This window comes from Oncorhynchus masou, chromosome 12 (genome assembly GCF_036934945.1).
Source record: "Oncorhynchus masou masou isolate Uvic2021 chromosome 12, UVic_Omas_1.1, whole genome shotgun sequence".
Lineage (NCBI taxonomy): Eukaryota > Metazoa > Chordata > Actinopteri > Salmoniformes > Salmonidae > Oncorhynchus > Oncorhynchus masou.
The window spans coordinates 9,932,463-9,945,404 of NC_088223.1; the positions used below are offsets into that span (position 1 = coordinate 9,932,463).

Sequence of the window (12,942 nt, forward strand, 5' to 3'; positions counted from 1 at the left end):
ACAAGTGGCCAATTTGCTCAGCAGAATCTCTAAGAATACTATCCAGGAATATTGTCCAGGCCTGTGGCTTTGGAGCATTGAAGCTCTGCTAGCATACTGGCTACTTTGACCGTTTCTACTTTGGTTGTTGCTACTTTTGCAAAAGAAAAGGAGTTTGGCTGAACCACTAACTCAGCATAATACTTTTTGACTTGGTTGTTTCCGGTGGGCAGCTTGCTAACAGAAGAAAAATACAATTGATTGGCTTTTTCATATACCATTCACCTCTGATGTTTGTTTTTTTGTAGTACTTATTCCCTTCAGAAGCTTGGATAAGCCCCAAAACCAGGTACAGCCTCGTTCCTTTAATGATTTCTAAAGCTTTTTAGGGTCATTTTGTTTCATCAGCAAACAAAACCCTTTTTTGTCTTAATTTATCCTGCTCTGTGCTTCATTTCTGTGATGTTTATATCGGAGAAAAATCAGGCTGCTCTTCAGAGTTCTTCAATTTCTTAATCCTTGCTTAAATCGATTCTAGAATCTCATGATTAAACCAAGAGCTAGATCTCTACTTTACTCTGACCCGTCTAATGAAAGCCATCACCACGTCAAGGAATCTACATTTAGTCTTCCCAGGCACAGTCTACCCCTACACTATCCAGCAAAGGTGACCTGTACATTTTACCCACTTGCTCCCTAAACATTTTCAACACAGTATTTTCTGAGTATTCTAATTCTAACAGTTTTGTGGCACTTGAATATATCTTTAAACAACCTTCCTTGTGCGAAATGAAATAAAATGATCAGTGCTTCCATAGACTATTACACCACTCTGCGATATTCTAGATTAGAAACCAGTATTAAGTCAATTGTACTTTGCACTCTTTCACAGATCTACAGAAGTGCCTAAATACATTGTGGTTTGGGCGATCCTTTTTAACAAACATCAGTATTGATGGGAAAACACAGAAATCTACTAGGTACTACACGTGCTTAATGACATCACTTTTGTTTAGAGTCGTCTTCGTTCCAGATCAAATCGAACTTTCATCGGTGCAGAACACGCCTACACGAGCGCCAGGGCGAGATGAATCGAACCCCCTCATTGTGCACGGCAGAGTTGTTGGCAAATATCCAACACATGGCAGAGTGGTTAGTTTGGCACTGTTGATCAGCACACATTTGGAGGAAAAATGTCAAGACAACAGGAGAGGGAGAGTACTGGAATTTTTTACGGATGTTATAAACTGGTGAGTTTTTCTGATGCTAGCAAACATGCATTTGCACACTGCAGCCAGTGCACAAGAGGCGCCGTTTAGATGTAACATTACCTAGCAATTTGTTTTCTCCATTCACTACAGTACAGTAGGTAGTGGCATGTGGCATGCATCTTTGACGTTTGTTTGCGGATCGCCATAAAACCAAAGAAGAATTTGTTTTCTCAGCAGTTTTGAGTTGTGTCCTATCTGACAGTGAAATGTGGCAGGTGATAAATAAACGTACGAGTACATACACCACAGAGGACATATAATATCTGCAGAAATAAAATGTAATTACTAGCTGTTACACAGGATATAGCAACTTCTATTTAACTACTTAGACCTGTTGCTCATTAACAAGTGACAATACCTACAAACAATAGATGAGCTTTGACTTCAGTCAACTTCTATTTAACTACTTAGACCTGTTGCTCATTAACAAGTGACAATACCTACAAACAATAGATGAGCTTCGACTTGAGTCAACTTCTATTTAACTACTTAGACCTGTTGCTCATTAACAAGTGACAATAACTACAAACAATAGATGAGCTTCGACTTGAGTCAACTTCTATTTAACTACTTAGACCTATTGCTCATTAACAAGTGACAATACCTACAAACAATAGATGAGCTTCGACTTGAGTCAACTTCTATTTAACTACTTAGACCTATTGCTCATTAACAAGTGACAATACCTACAAACAATAGATGAGCTTCGACTTGAGTCAACTTTATTTGCAAACATGTAAAAATACCTTACATTTATTACAAAATCATTAGGATATTAATTGTTGGATTAATAATTTGGTTAATTAGATTAAACAAAGATATAACATACAAATAACTATTCTAGTGGTGACGGAAATCTGTAGCCTATAGTACGGTGAGTAGACCAGATAATTAATTTAGAAAAATGGGACTGTCTTTTTCTCCCGTTTTTAACATTACAAATAAAAATGGAAATCAACAACAGACTCGGTCTTCATCTGTTTCTTTGTTGTAGGCTTTTTTCCCCCATCCTGAAGTCTGAGAAGAAGATTCTTCTCTGGTAAAGAAGAATGTATGTATGACAGTTTAGCATTTGACTGGTTCCTTATACCAGTCATCATCATGCTTTCTATAGTTTAGGCCTATAAGCGTTCTACAACTGCATTGCTTGCTGTTTGGGGTTTTAGGCTGGGTTTCTTTAAAGCACTTTGTGACATTGGCTGATGTAAAAAGGGCTTTATAAATACATTTGAATGATTGCGTCGAGCAATCCCGTATCCGGATGCGTAATCATAGCCTCAAGCGCATTAGCATAACGCAACGTTAACTATTCATGAAAATCGCAAATGAAATGAAATAAATATATTGGCTCACAAGCTCAGCCTTTTGTTAACAACACTGTCATCTCAGATTTTCAAAATATGCTTTTCAACCATAGCTACACAAGCATTTGTGTAAGAGTATTGATAGCTAGCATAGCATTAAGCCTAGCATTCAGCAGGCAACATTTTCACAGTGCATTCAAAATCTGGGGCATTTCCTGTATGAAATTTCATCTTGGTTTCACCTGTAGCATTAGTTCTGTGGCACTCACAAATAATATATTTGCAGTTTTGGAAACGTCAGAGTGTTTTCTTTCCGAAGCTGTCAATTATATGCATAGTCGAGCATCTTTTCGTGACAAAATATCTTGTTTAAAACGGGAACGTTTTTTTATCCAAAAATTAAAAGAGCGCCCCCTATATCGAAGAAGTTAACTTGTAATGTTTCTTCCAAAGGTGTGGGAATTGTGCAGGAGGACATGGGACAGAGGACTATTTAGTTTCAGTTGTGTGTGTCAACTGTAGGAGTGCCCATGTCGCTGGGGATCGGAAGTGTCTGGTGCAGGAGAGGCAGGTTGAGGTGGCCAGGGTCAGAGTAGTGCATTAGATGTTGTACACTGAGGCAGTGAAGAAGGTAGAGGAAGGTTGAGGTGGCCAGGGTCAGAGTAGTGCATTAGATGTTGTACACTGAGGCAGTGAAGAAGGTAGAGGAAGGTTGAGGTGGCCAGGGTCAGAGTAGTGCATTAGATGTTGTACACTGAGGCAGTGAAGAAGGTAGAGGAAGGTTGAGGTGGCCAGGGTCAGAGTAGTGCATTAGATGTTGTACACTGAGGCAGTGAAGAACGTAGAGGCAGGTTGAGGTGGCCAGGGTCAGAGTAGTGCATTAGATGTTGTACACTGAGGCAGTGAAGAAGGTAGAGGAAGGTTGAGGTGGCCAGGGTCAGAGTAGTGCATTAGATGTTGTACACTGAGGCAGTGAAGAAGGTAGAGGAAGGTTGAGGTGGCGAGGGTCAGAGTAGTGCATTAGATGTTGTACACTGAGGCAGTGAAGAAGGTAGAGGAAGGTTGAGGTGGCCAGGGTCAGAGTAGTGCATTAGATGTTGTACACTGAGGCAGTGAAGAAGGTAGAGGAAGGTTGAGGTGGCCAGGGTCGGAGTAGTGCATTAGATGTTGTACACTGAGGCAGTCAAGAAGGTAGAGGAAGGTTGAGGTGGCCAGGGTCAGAGTAGTGCATTAGATGTTGTACACTGAGGCAGTGAAGAAGGTAGAGGAAGGTGGATGAAGGGTGAAGGATTCTGAGAGGGTCCCTGAGAATAGTAGATCTGTGCCAGAAGAGAGGGATAGGCCAATGAGCGATAAAGTATATGTTTCAGTAAGGTTGGCTTCTTGGGTTTATAGTAATGGTTATCAGCTGTACATATCAGCTGTACCGCAGAGATGGAACATAAAGTGCCTCCAGGAAAGTATTCAGACCTCTTGACTTTTTACACATTTGGTTAAGTTAAAGCCTTACTCTAAAATGGATTAAATTTTTAAATAGCTGCACTGCTTTTTTCAGGTCTCTCCAGTGATGTTTCGATCGGGTTCAAGTCCGGGCTCTGGCTGGACCACTCAAGGTCATTCAGAGACTTGTCCCGAAGCCACTCATGCATCGTCTTGGCTAGTGCTTAGGGTCGATGTCCTGTTGGAAGGTGAACCTTAGCCCCAGTCTGAAGACATGAGCGCTCAGGAGCAGGTTTTCATCAAGTATCTCTCTGTACTTTGCTACGTTCATATTTCCCTCGGTCCTGACTAGTTTCCCAGTCACTGCCGCTGAAAAACATCCCCACAGCATGATGCTGCCACCACCATGCTTCACCGTAGGGATGGTTCCAGGATTCCTCTAGACGTGACGCTTGGCATTCAGGCCAAAGAGTTCAATCTTGGTTTCATCAGACCAGAGAATCTTGTTTCTCATGGTCTGAGAGTCCTTTAGGTGCATTTTGTCAAACTCCAAGCGGGCTGTCATGTGCCTTTTACTGAGGAGTGGCTTCCATCTGGCCACTCTACCATAACCTCCTGATTGGTGGAGTGCTGCAGAGATGGTTGTCCATCTGGAAGGTCCTCCCATCTCCGCACAGGATCTCTGGAGCTCTGTCAGACTGACCATTGGGTTCTTGGTCACCTCCGACCAAGGCCCTTCTCCCCTGATTGCTCAGTTTGGCAGAGCAGCCAGCTCTAGAAAGGTTCCAAACTTTTTCAATTTAAGAATGATGGAGGCCACTGTGTACTTGGGGACCGTCAATGCTGCAGACATTTTTTGGTATCCTTCTCCAGATCTGTGCCTCGACACAATCCTGTCTCTGAGCTCTACGGACAATTCCTTCGACATAATGGCTTGGTTTTTGCTCTGACATGCGCTGTCAACTGTGGGACCTCGTATAGACCGGTGTGTGCCCTTCCAAAACATGTCCAATCAATTGAATTTACCACAGGTGGACTCCAATCAAGTTGTAGAAACATCTCAAGGATGTTTCTCAAGGAAGTCTCATAGCAAAGGGGCTAAATACTTATGTAAAGAAGGTATTTCTGTTTGATATGTTTTAAAAATGTGCAAACATTTCTAAAAACCTATTTTCAATTGTTCATTATGGTATATTGTGATAGATGAGGATGTCTTTTATTTAATCCATTTTAGAATAAGGCTGTTACGTAACAAAAAGTTGAAAAAAAAGAAAGGGGTCTGAATACTTTCCAAATGCACTGTAAGAAAAAAAAGAAAGCACATGATAACAGTTTTTGGGGTGAGACAAACGGGAGACGTCGATCAGCAGGTATAGACAGCATCCTTGGTACCATGAAACTGTAGATGTGGCTTTGCTGGACACTGTCACTGTTTCTGTAACTCCTGATGCCATTTCTTAAAAAGTCACCCACCCATAATGTCATGGTCCAAAGGTTCCTCATCTGTCTTCCTCTTCTGTCTTCCTCTTCCGGCCTAAATTCGCTCCAAGATGGCATAGCAGTTCAGACGTCTTTTGTCCTCGTCTTGTCGTGATTTTATTTTTATTTTCCATAAACTCATCTTCAAAACACTCTCCTGCAACCCGCCTCACCAATTTATATATATATTTTTTAAAGAAAGTATTATTTACCTCAAATCTGTAATCCTCCATAGAAGCTAACCAGAAGCTAGCCAGAAGCTAGCCCAGAAGCTAATCCAGAAGTTAGCCAGAAGCTAGCCAGAAGCAAGCCTGAAGCTAATCAGAAGCTAATCAGAAGCTAGTTAGCTTCTTTACTGGCTAATCGTTAGCATTCAGCTAACCACGGTTTGAGGCCATCAGCTATCGTTTAGCTCGAAAATCTATCGCCAGTTTTGTACGGCGCGGCTCGGACCGGAACATACCGGACCTATTTTTCTCTCCATGTCCCTGGATTTCAACCGCTAACTCTGGACATTTATACCTGGATCTCACAGCTAGCTAACTGCTATCCGTGTGACTATCGGCTTTCGTCGATTCCGGAGCAAACATCAATTATTCCGGAGCCAGCTGAAGAGTTCCATCAATAACTCCTGGGCTGCAGTCACCTATCCGGACCCGTTTTACTGCCGACGCGGAGCCCCACCGGGCCTTCACAACTGGATTACCGACGTTATCTACCTGAAGGAGTTATCCGGCTGGCTCCTCCGTTGCGACATTACCTGAACGCCCATCTGCGGTCCGCTAACCGTTAGCTGTCTTATCGGCTGCTATCTGAATAGACCTATCGGACAATTATTTTATTTTATTTTTTTCTTGGCCTCTAACTATATCTATTGTTTTTTTGGTTGTTTTTTTTTTTGCGAATTGGATTCATCCCCTCTACCACACGGAACCCCACTAATCCTACCAACGGAAACGCACGAGGTGGCTAATAACAGACCTCCATCCTATGCTAGCTTGCTACCGATGGCCCGGCTAGCTGTCTAAATCGCTGTGACCCCAACCAACCTCACTCCTCACTGTACCCTTTTGATCACTCGACTTATTGTCAATATGCCTTGTCCATTGCTGTTCTGGTTAGTGTTTATTGGCTTATTTCACTGTAGAGCCTCTAGTCCTGCTCACTATACCTTATCCAACCTATTAGTTCCACCACCCAAACATGCAATGACATCTCCTGGTTTCAACTATGTTTCTAGGGACAATATCTCTCTCATCATCACTCAATACCTAGGTTTACCTCCACTGTATTCACATCCGACCATACCTTTGTCTGTACATTATACCTTGAAGCTATTTTATCGCCCCCAGAAACCTCTTTTACTCTCTGTTCCAGACGTTCTAGACAACCAATTCTTATTGCTTTTAGCCATACCCTTATCCTACTCCTCCTCTATTCCTCTGGCGATGTAGAGGTGAATCCAGGCCCAGTAGTGCCTAGCTCCACTCCTATTCTCCAGGCGCTCTCTTTTGATGACTTCTGTAACCATAATAGCCTTGGTTTCATGCATGTTAATATTAGAAGCCTCCTCCCTAAGTTTGTTTTATTCACTGCTTTAGCACACTCTGCCAACCCGGATGTTCTAGCTGTGTCTGAATCCTGGCTTAGGAAGACCACCAAAAATTCTGAAATGTTCATCCCAAACTACAACATTTTCAGACAAGATAGAACTGCCAAAGGGGGCGGTGTTGCAATCTACTGCAAAGATAGCCTGCAGAGTTCTGTCCTACTATCCAGGTCTGTACCCAAACAATTTAAACTACTACTTTTAAAAATCCACCTCTCTAAAAACAAGTCTCTCACCGTTGCCGCCTGCTATAGTCCACCCTCTGCCCCCAGCTGTGCTCTGGACACCATATGTGAACTGATTGCCCCCCATCTATCTTCAGAGCTCGTGCTGCTAGGTGACCTAAACTGGTCATGCTTAACACTCCAGCCATCCTACAATCTAAACTTGATGCCCTCAATCTCACACAAATTATCAATGAACCGACCAGGTACCTCCCCAAGCCTTAAACACGGGCACCCTCATAGATATCATCCTAACCAACTTGCCCTCTAAATACACCTCTGCTGTCTTCAACCAAGATCTCAGCGATCACTGCCTCTGTAACGACGTTTTTCTGTTGAAGGAGGAGCGGACCAAAATGCAGCATGGTGGTTACTCATATTTATTGTAGAAAAATGACTTGACATGAAAATACTGAAATGTACAAAAAACAACAGACAGAAATGTGAAAAAAACTATACAGCCTATCTTGTGACTACAAACACAGAGACAGGAACAATCACCCACGAAACACTCAAAGAATATGGCTGCCTAAATATTGTTCCCAATCAGAGACAACGATAATCACCTGACTCTGATTGAGAACCGCCTCAGGCAGCCATAGACTATGCTATACACCCCACAAAACCCCAAGACGAAACACACCACAATAAACCCATGTCACACCCTGGCCTGACCCAATAAATGAAGATAAACATAACACATTTTGACCAGGGCGTGACAGCCTCATTGCCTGCATCCGTAATGGGTCAGCGGTCAAACGACCTCCACTCATCACTGTAAAACGCTCCCTGAAACACTTCAGCGAGCAGGCCTTTCTAATCGACCTGGCCGGGGTATCCTGGAAGGATATTGATCTCATCCCGTCAGTAGAGGATGCCTGGATATTTAAAAAAAATGCCTTCCTAACCATCTTAAATAAACATGCCCCATTCAAGAAATTTAAAACCAGGAACAGATATAGCCCTTGGTTCTCCCCAGACCTGACTGCCCTTAACCAACACAAAAACATCCTATGGCGTTCTGCATTAGCATCGAACAGCCCCCGTGATATGCAGCTGTTCAGGGAAGCTAGAAACCATTATACACAGGCAGTTAGAAAAGCCAAGGCTAGTTTTTTCAAGCAGAAATTTGCTTCCTGCAACACTAACTCAAAAAAGTTCTGGGACACTGTGCACACATTTCAATAAGCATTTTTCTACGGCTGGCCATGCTTTCCACCTGGCTACTCCTACCACGGTCAACAGCACTGCACACCCCACAGCAACTCGCCCAAGCCTTCCCCATTTCTCCTTCTCCCAAATCCGTTCAGCAGATGTTCTGAAAGAGCTGCAAAATCTGGACCCCTACAAATCAGCCGGGGTAGACAATCTGGACCCTTTCTTTATAAAAATGATCTGCCGAAATTGTTGCCACCCCTATTACTAGCCTGTTCAACCTCTCTTTCGTGTCATCTGAGATTCCCAAAGATTGGAAAGCAGCTGCGGTCATCCCCCTCTTCAAAGGGGGGGACACTTGACCCAAACTGCTACAGACCTATATATATATCCTACCATGCCTTTCTAAGGTCTTCGAAAGCCAAGTCAACAAACAGATTACCGACCATTTCGAATCTCACCATACCTTCTCTGCTATGCAATCTGGTTTCAGAGCTGGTCATGGGTGCACCTCAGCAATGCTCAAGGTCCTAAATGATATCTTAACCGCCATTGATAAGAAACATTACTGTGCAGCCGTATTCATTGATCTGGCCAAGGCTTTCGACTCTGTCAATCACCACATCCTCATCGGCAGACTCGACAGCCTTGGTTTCTCAAATGATTGCCTCGCCTGGTTCACCAACTATTTCTCTGATAGAGTTCAGTATGTAAAATCGGAGGGTCTGCTGTCCGGACCTCTGGCAGTCTCTATGGTGGTGCCACAGGGTTCAATTCTTGGACCGACTCTCTTCTCTGTATACATCAATGATGTCGCTCTTGCTGCTGGTGAGTCTCTGATCCACCTCTACGCAGACGACACCATTCTGTATACTTCTGGCCCTTCTTTGAACACTGTGTTAACAACCCTCCAGACAAGCTTCAATGCCATACAACTCTCCTTCCGTGGCCTCCAATTGCTCTTAAATACAAGTAAAACTAAATGCATGCTCTTCAACCGATCGCTGCCCGCACCCGCCTGTCCAACATCACTACTCTGGACGGCTCCGACTTAGAATACGTGGACAACTACAAATACCTAGGTGTCTGGTTAGACTGTAAACTCTCCTTTCAGACCCACATCAAACATCTCCAATCTAAAGTTAAATCTAGAATTGGCTTCCTATTTCGCAACTAAGCATCCTTCACTCATGCTGCCAAACATACCCTTGTAAAACTGACCATCCTACCAATCCTCGACTTCGGCGATGTCATTTACAAAATAGCCTCCAATACCCTACTCAACAAATTGGATGCAGTCTATCACAGTGCAATCCGTTTTGTCACCCAAGCCCCATATACTACCCACCATTGCGACCTCTACGCTCTCATTGGCTGGCCCTCACTTCATACTCGTCGCCAAACCCACTGGCTCCATGTCATCTACAAGACCCTGCTAGGTAAAGTCCCCCCTTATCTCAGCTCGCTGGTCACCATAGCATCACCCACCTGTAGCACGCGCTCCAGCAGGTATATCTCTCTGGTCACCCCCAAAATCAATTATTTCTTTGGCTGCCTCTCCTTCCAGTTCTCTACTGCCAATGACTGGAACAAACTAGAAAAATCTCTGAAACTGGAAACACGTATCTCCCTCACTAGCTTTAAGCACCAACTGTCAGAGCAGCTCACAGATTACTGCACCTGTACATAGCCCACCTATAATTTAGCCCAAACAACTACCTCTTTCCCTACTGTATTTATTTTATTTATTTATTTTGCTCCTTTGCACTCCATTATTTTATTTCTACTTTGCACATTCTTCCACTGCAAATCTACCATTCCAATGTTTTACTTGCTATATTGTATTTACTTTGCCACCATGGCCTTTTTTCTTGTTTTACTCCATGTGTAACTCTGTGTCGAACTGCTTTGCTTTATCTTGGCCAGGTCGCAATTGTAAATGAGAACTTGTTCTCAACTTGCCTACCTGGTTAAATAAAGGTGAAATAAAAAATAAAATAAATAAAAATTGAAGCTGGATCGGGGAGATGGGGTAGAGGTTGATTGACGGTGGGTTGACTGTTGGTGAAAAGGGCCTGGGCATTGGGGAAAGGGGTTGGAGAGGTGATGAACATGGCCGGGAAATTATGAATCAAGGGACAATGAACCACCTGTAGATGGGCCCTCTGTGCTCAGCTCCATCTCTGGACTGACCAGAACACCCCCCAAAAGGTGGATGGTGAATACATTAGAATACATTAGAATAAATCAGAATACATCAGACTACATCAGAATACATTAGAATAAATCGGAATACATCGGAATACATCAGAATACATCAGAATACATTAGAATGAATCGGAATAAATCGGAATACATTACAATAAATTAGAATACATTTGAATACACCATAATACATTAGAATACATTAGAATAAATCAGAATACATTCGAATACATCTGAATACATTGGAGTACATCGGAATACATTGGAATAAATCAGAATACATTAGAATACATCATAATCCATCGGAATACATTATAAAAAGTCAGAATACATTGGAATAAATCAGAATACATCAGAATACATTAGAATAAATCAGAATACAACGCAAGCAATCTTAAAACTTCTCCATGGGCTCCTCTGAATTAAAATGTTTACCCAAAATAACTGATTTCCTAAACATCTCAATGTAATTAACACACACAACACAGTGTTTTCAGAAGTTTGAACTAGCCCTGCTAGTCACTATGATAACAACACAGGCACTGAATATTTCCCACTCTCAACTTCTCTCGTCCAGAAAACAGCTGATTTCACATGTTCAAACTAGGTCTGCTAAACATGAGATCGCAAACACATGCACATTGACTGTACAAAAGGACTCTGCTGTATACCGTATCTGGCATATCAGTGTCTGCCTGACCATGTTTCACGTGACCTCTCAAGCTGTTGTCTTTTGCTTACTTGTCTGAATACAAACGCACAGAAGGGTTTTAAAAAGGTTCTCGTGTTGTCTCACCAGCTCGCACAGATGCTATTCCAAATTGGACATAGACATTATTGTTTTTTTTTTAGCAAATCTCGAAAGAAAAAGCACAAAAAAAAGGAAGCTTGCAAGTAGTACAAGAGAAGTAGCAGAACATCCATCCCTTCTGTGTTTATAGCAGAAGAAGAGAAGATGTGATGTAGACACAGGGGCGGTACTTCACTCAACACTGCCCCTCAGTATTCGCAAAGGATAACAAGTCAGTTTTCATTTTCCAGGAAGGAAAAAAACTGTGTCGAATGACGGAGGTCATTACAAGGAGCCATTTCTTTTGTGACAAAAAAATAAAAAAAACGCTCCATCGGCCCTGTTTTGCGTATTGTCTGTAGACCCCTAAAATGTTTATGCTTTTTTCCCGAAAATGTGGTCGGGAGGCTTCCTATGGCGGGTGTGACGTAATTGCGGACCCTCCGGAGGCATAGGACAGATGTGTAAACTAATGTCATTTAGCTTAGGACTTGGTCTAACCTTTAAAATGACATTTACATTTTCTTCATAACATTCTCATTGACTTTATTTGAATGGCCTGACCCCCGATTCCCCCTGACAACAACAAAAAAGTGTTTTAGTTACTCAGTCTACTCCGTGGTGTTGGAATTCTCTGCAGATCAGTTTGAAACTTCAGGATCTTCTTTCTTTGGAGGAATTAAAATGTTCGATTGACTCACGTTACTGAGGAATGTGATTGTTATTAGGATTTCAAGTGGTGGTACAGGTACATATGATTGAGTTTACCTATGATGTTTGTATGTTTCTGTATGTAATTGTAATGTACGTGTGTCTACATCTGAAAGTTGTTATGTCTGATATTTGGCTGAATATTAGATTTGATTTCAATGAGACTACCTGGATAAATAAAGGCTAAATAAATAATGAGACAACCTGGATAAATAAAGGCTAAATAAATAAATGAGACTACCTGGATAAATAAAGGCTAAATAAATAATGAGACTACCTGGATAAATAAAGGCTAAATAAATCATGAGACTACCTGGATAAATAAAGGCTAAATAAATCATGAGACTACCTGGATAAATAAAGGATAAATAAATCATGAGACTACCTGGATAAATAAAGGCTAAATAAATAATGAGACTACCTGGATAAATAAAGGCTAAATAAATCATGAGACTACCTGGATAAATAAAGGATAAATAAATAATGAGACTACCTGGATAAATAAAGGATAAATAAATCATGAGACTACCTGGATAAATAAAGGCTAAATAAATCATGAGACTACCTGGATAAATAAAGGATAAATAAATCATGAGACTACCTGGATAAATAAAGGCTAAATAAATCACGAGACATGCTAAACAAATAAAGGCTAAATAAATAATGAGACTACCTGGATAAATAAAGGCTAAATAAATACTGTGATTACCTAAACAAATAAAGGCTAAATAAATAATGAGACTACCTGGATAAATAAAGGCTAAATAAATAATGA

General features: G+C 41.7%; 1 protein-coding gene across 1 annotated transcript in view; it reads right to left on the reverse strand.

Annotated features, from left to right (window-relative positions):
- The window catches only part of LOC135549518 (gamma-aminobutyric acid type B receptor subunit 1-like), a 332,207-nt gene that overhangs the window by 260,180 nt on the left and 59,085 nt on the right, over nt 1–12,942 (reverse strand). The window lies entirely within an intron of this gene.